Source organism: Salvia splendens, unplaced genomic scaffold, assembly GCF_004379255.2.
Source record: "Salvia splendens isolate huo1 unplaced genomic scaffold, SspV2 ctg288, whole genome shotgun sequence".
In the NCBI taxonomy this organism is placed as follows: domain Eukaryota; kingdom Viridiplantae; phylum Streptophyta; class Magnoliopsida; order Lamiales; family Lamiaceae; genus Salvia; species Salvia splendens.
This window is the reverse complement of record NW_024598927.1, coordinates 22,050-29,936: the sequence shown is the minus strand read 5'-3', so window position 1 is coordinate 29,936 and position 7,887 is coordinate 22,050. Positions and strand designations below refer to the sequence as shown.

At 39.2% G+C, this 7,887-nt stretch overlaps 1 pseudogene; it reads left to right on the top strand.

Annotated features, from left to right (window-relative positions):
* Positions 1 to 1,542: 1,542 nt before the first annotated feature.
* Positions 1,543 to 3,227, top strand: LOC121789592 (annotated as a pseudogene).
* The last annotated feature ends 4,660 nt before the right edge of the window (positions 3,228 to 7,887 follow it).

The following is a 7,887-nucleotide window of genomic DNA, read 5'->3' as shown; positions in this document are numbered from 1 at the left end:
TCGGCGCTGCGCGTATATCTCTTGTGTATGTACGTGATTTTTAATCAATAGAGTAATCATTACTTGCCTGTTTTGATTAATTGGTTATGTGTATGTACGTGATTTTTAATCGATAGAGTAATCATTACTTGCATGTTTTGATTAATTGGTTATATGTATGTACGGGATGTTTGAATCAATTCTTGTATGATTCTTGTACGTTGTTTTAAAGCGTGATAATCAAATCGTCAATTTGCACACCCACGGCTGCGTAAAAATCGCAGCAGGCGAGTGGGAGCCTCTAACGGCTTTGTGCGAGAGCGATTTGGATCAGACTGTAGGGACACTGGGCAGGCCGAGAAACTGGACAAGTTGCGGTGCCGGGCAGATTGCTACAACCTACAGCAGCGACGTTCCGATAGGCGACGTCGAGCACTCCAGCAGCAGTTGCGGTCCGAGTGGGAGCTCATTGGTGGCGTCTCCTGGGCTCGTGTGGGCGGCGCAACTTTCTGAAATTAGTTATGGTTTCCTAAACCCTAGGAACTAACTTCGGAGAAATATTCAAAATTAGTTAGGATTTCCATAACCTAGGAATTAGTTTTGAATATATTTCAAGATATAATTTAGAATAAGATTTGACATATCTTAAATAGATTATCTAAAATTTAATTTTAATTAAATTATTGATTAGTTGAAATTTATCCTTATTTTATGGATTTGGATAGATATCCTGATAAATCCTAGATAAACTTGGATAATAACAATTAATTTATTTTTTTTTGTCTTATGGATTTATATAGATTAATTTTATGAAAATGAATCCTAGATAGACTAGATAAATAATTAATTAAATTTGGATTTTATCCTTATTTTATGGATTTAGATATATTTAATTATATCTAGAGAAATCCTAGATAAATTTGGATGAATAATTAAATTTATTTCTGTCATATCGATTTAGATAGATTTACTTCTACAGAAAGAGTTACGTATTCTCAAAATGTGTAAGTAATCGTATTTAGAAAATCATGTCCCTAAATGAGACAATTTTTTTTAAAATTCTACCAAAGGAGTCAACACATTTCCAAAATGTGTAAGAGCATTTACATTAGTGGATAATACACCTCCAATTTCTCCCGCCACGTTAGTATTTTATTATTTAGTCTATCCCCAAAGGGAAATTGAAATAGTTATAAAATTAAAAAATCATGCAAGCATTCTTGATTACATATACGATAAAGGACCAATCAATATTTTAGCCCTAAGTGTATTAATTTTTACTAATTTGGTCCACCACCTCCTCTACTCAATAATACTCCCAGTATTTTGTTATTTTTTTAATTTGTCTACTTGAGAAAAAAGAAGTCCTATATTCCACGTTTATTTCTTATGATAAATTGAAATAAATATCGTAAATTTGCTATATATATATATATATACATACCATATGATCATTAATTAATTCCAGGTCTCATATTGTATATTTTGATTTTAGTATACTAGCATTATATTAAAATATAAAAATATTAGTAGTAGTTGAATTGGGTTATAAAAGAGGCATATTAGCATACGAGGTTACAAGGGAGAAGAAAAAGCAGTGGAAAATGGATTGCGTTTTGATTGGTGTTGTGATGGGTGTAATGTTGTTGGGTTTAAGGTGGTTTGTATACCTCCAGGGGCCACGGAAACGGCTCCCTCCGGGACCCAGACCCCTCCCGATCATCGGAAACATTCACCAACTAGGTAAAAATCAGACCGAAACACTGAGACAGCTGGCGAAAACCTACGGCCCTCTGATGTCGATCCGCATAGGCAGCGTGTACACGGTGGTGGCGTCCACACCGGAGATGGCCATGGAGCTCCTCCAACGCCACGGTCAGGTCTTCTCCGGTCGGACCGTCCCCCATGCGATGGATGTAGGCGGGTTCAGCAAGTTCAGTATTTTCTTCGGTCCGGCCGGGAAGGAGTGGCGCGACAAGCGCAAGGTGTGCAAGGAGATTCTGTTCTCGGAGCGGTGCCTCGAAGAAAGCGAGGGCCTCCGCCAGGAGATGCTGCAGAAGCTGGTGGATCACGTCGGGGGCCACTGCGACTGAAGGGATGTGGTCAAAATCCACGATGTGGTATTCATGGCCAACCTCAACCTCTTGCTCACCACCATCTTCTCCATCACCTCCCCGGACACCGCCATGGAGTTGATGAAGATTATGAAAGATTTTTTCTCCTTATTTGCTCCCAATATCACCGACTATTTCCCCATTCTAAAAGTCTTGGATCCGCAGGGGATGAAGCGCAAGGCTGAGTTAAGCTTGGGTAAACTCTTGGCCAAATTCCGTGATTTTCTTAACCACAGGTTGGACCACAGAAGGAACAACCCCAACAACAAGAAGCAGGATCTGCTCGAGGCAATCATCGATATCACCCAAGCAAACGACTACAACATTACCACACAAGATATCCCTTATTTACTTCTCGTAAGTTCTATTTTCATTCATTTGGTCTACCTTTTTTCTAAAAAATCTATAAATATACTAGGAATTAATCGTGGGAGGAATAGACTCCAACTCGAACATGGTCGAGTGGATCATGACTGAGCTACTATTCAACCCGGACAAACTCGAGAGGCTAAAACGAGAGATAAAGAGCGCAGTGGGAGAGAATGGGAAAATCCAGGAGGCGGACATCGCGTCCCTCCCGTATCTGCAGGCAGTGATCAAAGAAACCTTTCGTTATCACCCGCCAGGGCCTCTTGCGGTTACCCGGATGTCAGAAGCCGATCAAGAGGTGAATGGTTATATGATTCCAAAAGGGACGCAGATAGTCGTCAATACGTGGTCAATGGCAAAAGATCCGAGCATCTGGACTGATCCGGAATCTTTTGAGCCAGAACGATTCCTTGACAACAAACTGGACTTCAAAGGCCAGCATTTCCAGCTCATACCCTTCGGGGCGGGCCGGAGAATATGCCCCGGAATACCCTTGGCAACTCGTATTCTGCAGATGACCACCGCTGTTTTGGTTCATAATTTTGACTGGAAACTTGAGAAAGACAAGGATCACCCGGACCATAAAGAAGCCATGTTTCGGATAAATTTGAGCAAAGCAACTCCACTTAGAGCTTTTCCGTTTAAAATTTAAGATTTTCTCATCTTAATAAATGGACAATAATAGCCCATGCTTCCAATAATGTAACCCATGTTGTGTATTATGTATATTGAAAATTATCAATCATATTACTATTTGGTACTTCATCCATCCCAATTAGCTGAAATATATCTTTCAGACACGGAGATAAGCTAAAACAGGAGAAAGAATAAAGAAATAATATAAGAGAGAGGATAAAATAAGAGTAATTAGATATTTTGTTTTTTGTCAAAAAAGAAATACTACTCAACTAAATTGAGACATTTCGAAAAATATTGTATATTTTCCCAAGAATTATGCACCTATCTTAATTTTATATCTCACTTATCTCTCTCTAGGAACCGTGCATATAGTTATATTATAAATCATAATTGACAAAGTATTAGATGCAAGTGGTACCATAATATGGATTCAAATCGATTAGTTATATATGCAATACATCAATAGGGAGTAATGACAAGTTAACCCGACTTAACTTCACATTCCTCCACCTACCCAACTAATTTTCCTAACACTGAATTTAGAGTTAAATAAAGTAAATCAATTATCAGTATAATTCTTATAATCTCTACACAAATATAGGGACTAATTAAATTGAATTTAGTGTTTCCGGTATTAAATGATCATTTAAAGGACATGAAAAATGAAGTGAGGAATATAAGTTATTTTTCACTTTTCACCTGTCCAAAACTGTCTGCGACTTCCAGCTCGTCCCCCAGCGGCACCGCCCCTGACAGAACCATCCTAATCGAGCTCAGGTCGAAGTTATCCACCAACGGAATTATTATTGACATAGATGTTTCACATTTTTATTAGTGTGATGTTAGAACGTGTCGCAAAATTATTTCACCTACTGACATAGATCAATTGTTGTAACACCCCATATTTTGTATTTACATTCTCATACATATATTTATATATATATACATTATAGGGATGTATTCATATCCAAACGCTAAGTATAAGTGAAACACAAAACACATGCAATCCATTGGTTTTGTGATCTAATGGTTAGATTAATGCCACGTGTCATCTAATAATGTAGATTTTTAGCCTAATAATGTACCTCGGCTAATAATGTAGCATTTTGTTTAAAAATGTACAGTTTTGAAGGAACGTCGTTTGTGTAGCCGAAAAATTTCCTTCAATTCTTTTAAGCTGTTGAAAGCATATGATATATAGTTCAACATTTCAATTATTCGATCAACAATTTTCAATGTCCTCTTAAATTACAATCCACTTAAACTAATTAGTGGAATTGCTTTTGAATTGCATACATATATGCTGAGAAAACACGTAGTATTATGCAATTATGTGAGAATCACAAATAAGCATCGTTCCAATTGATCAATGCTAGCATTATTTTCGTAATTTGTTTTCACCCAATTTCTGCTCCACATAATATGGCCATGATATGCCATGATCCATAATACCTGAAATATAGGAATAAATGGGCAACAGCAGTTTCAGCTATACAAACACACAGTATATCAACTTCCAAGTTTCATTATCACACGACTTGTTTTCACAACTATAATCGGGAGAAAAGAGAGGAAGAAACGGAGACGACGACCAGATGAGAGTTAGCGATCAAGAGTGAAAGAAGTTGGAGGCTGAATATGATGGAGAGATTCGAGAATCTGATGTGGGATCGGACAGCGATGGCACCAAGTAGTAGGGGTTGCCGGAGGCGGCGGTAATGAGCGGTGGGACGAGGAACTTCCGAGAAAGAGAAAGGAGAGTTCTTGCGCGATGCGGAGAGGGATGAACAGGCTGCACACGGAGCTGCGAGAATACGAAAACATCGGCGACGGCGCTGCAATTCGGAACGTGGGCAGCGTCGATGGAGCGACCAGGCTGAACGGAGGCGGCGCAAATCGCCGAGAGGGAGAAGATGGGTGGCGATGTTAAGAGTTTTAAAAGGAGGAGGAAGGTGTTGAGTGCGGCGGAGGAGCCGACGGCTCTGTGCAGTGGCGTCGAAGCGACGGAACCGGCGGAGAAGCCGACAGCAGCAGCGACGATCCTGGGCAGCGGCTGACGACGGCTGCGGCCTGACCCTGCGACGGCGACGCCGGCGAGGTGACTTCACAACGGCGGTGGATGGCGAAGTTGGAGGAGCGACGGGAATTGAGGGAATTGGAGCCTGTTTTGTTGGGGAAAGCGAAGAGAGAGAGAGTGAGGCGCGGAGGATGGTGGATTATAATTGGGCTTCTTTGTTTTTTTTAAAAATGGGCCATGTTAATATAATGGGAGGTTTTGTTCGGTTTGGGCCCTAAATAAAATTGGAGGAAAAAGTTGGGCCAAGGAAATAAAGGAGATGAATGTGTTAAACTTGGGCCAGCGTTTAAGAGCTTCAAGGATTGGGTTGAGGAATTTAATTGTTACGAAAGAAGTGGCTGCCTAGCGATGTTACAGTACACGAATTTCAGAATATCCCGAAGATGGTAATGTGAACATCTTATATGATACATGCGTTCCTCTGAATTAAATTATTTTCTTAAAGTTTAATGTTTGCATATTATGTTCTTTTAAAAAGGTATTTTGCATGCTATTTGAGAACGGAACAAATTGACAAGTTGAGGAGTTAAGCTTTTGAGGTGGGCTTTCTTTTTAAATAAGGACTATGTCCTAAGTATATTTATTTTTGCGAAATATGTTTGTCATGCCATATTTTTGTGTTGCTATGAGACCTATCTGAAGTGGCTTTTGCCATGTATGGTTAATCGAATTCGGGTCTGACTAGGGAGTGAGTCCCTATTCAGGCTAGTGTACACCCCGTAGATCGTGCGCTATCTCTTCGAGTTGGCCGGTCTAGTGGCTTGGAATGTGGCCACATTCCTTGTCATGTATGTTCAGATATGGTATGGTGATGTTGATGTTGTTGATGTTGATGTTGAGGTTGATGGTGATGATGATGTTGGTGAAATGTTTTAGTGACTCGGGCCCTTTCAAAGTTAAAACCCCGAGGTCACTCGTTAATGGCATGATAAATAATTTTTATAAAATATTTTCGGCATGAGTCCACTGAGTGCATCAAGTACTCAGCCCTGCATGTATTTTCTCTATGTGCAGATTGAGCTGTGACGAGCGCGGTGGGTGTTGAGCATAAAAGTGAAGAATGTCTATCAAATGTCTAGAATATGTTGTGTCTTCATACATAGCATTATTCTACTCTCGAAATGATTCCGCTAAATATTGTTTCTTTTGAGTTAGTGTATTATTGAGATATTTTCATTTGGAGTTGTTGATTGTTGAAATGATACTCTGATTTTATTCGAGCTATTCTCATTTGTTTCGAGCTATGGTCGAGTTGTGTTGTTTTCCCCCTTCTTCCCCGCTTCTTTAACCCTCCCCTAGTCGCGATTAACAGTGTTTTCTATCCTTAGAAAATGTGGGCGTGACACACTAAGATGCCGTAAGGACCCTAGCACACCCCATTATATATAGGTATATATGAAGGGGTTGGCAGCGGTAGCGTTGCGCTTGTAACGGACCACATAAACTAATCTATTTAGCAGATTATTTAGATAAATTCTATTCGCGTAATTATCACATGTATCATGCTCATAACTTGAATTTAAACATGTTTTAGCACAAATAATTCCTAAAACATGCTTACTACGGAGTTAGCCAAATTACCTCGTTGATTCTCTTGAGAATCGAAGATGGCTTGCTTCTTCTCCACGTGAAGATCTTGAGTACTCGACCTCGGATCTTCTGACTGGTGTCCCGGACTGTAAACTGATATTTGTGTGGGCAAATCTCACCAGAATACTAGGACTTAAATAAAGAAGACAGACAGAATTCTGCTCATGGAAGGAGAGCAAAATTTCGACTCCCTCTAGGATAAGGGGGGACGAAAATTTGAGTAAAAACAATAATGAAAAAGTTGTCTTCTGTCTCCTTTATTCTCCTATTTATATTAAGTCGCATATTGGGCCCAGTCAGGTATTTAAGGAAGAATTTGGACATGGCCTCATCCAATTAGCTTTTTACTAATTAAATTGAACCCATAATTTAATTCAAGCTTATATTGGAATATTACGAGCAACCACAACAGAAGTAATATTGCACTGCCTTTCCAAATCCGAAATTACAAGTATTCCGGGATTCCTTTAATTTGTTTAATTCATTTCCCGCTCTTAAAATAGAAACATCCATTAATTAATTAATGTCTGCTATGGGTTTAATTAATTAACATATTTTTAATCTCCAAGAGTGGACTTACCAAGAAACTCTAATTTATTATTCATAGAGTAATTAAACTCCAACTAGCTAGGTTCCGAATAATAAAACCTCATTTCGAGCTCCTCTTGTGGATATTATCAAACGAGACTCTCCTCGCGCACGATTCAACATAATAGCAATCCTAGCACCGCTAGATAATGATCACCACTACCCAATATACCTGGATCGTTGGGTGACGAAAAATCCGCACCTTTGGTAAGTCAAAGTAGTAGATACTCAATATCGTATGCTCAATGCCAACGTACATTGATTAAGAAATTATTTATCAAGACCTCATCTTTCAGTAGATAGCATAAAGACTCGTCTTGCTGTTTGATCCATTCAGTGCTATACTACACCAACGTCATCTTATTTCAATATGGCTTAGAAATAATCGGACTGACATTGCAACATTTCACGATAGGTAGTCTAGGCCTATCTAGGTTGTGAAATTATTATTTTTCTTTGTTCAGAACTGACCGCGTACCTTAAATTGAGCGCAGCCCACAAAAATAATCTATTGCATTACTTGGAAAAGAA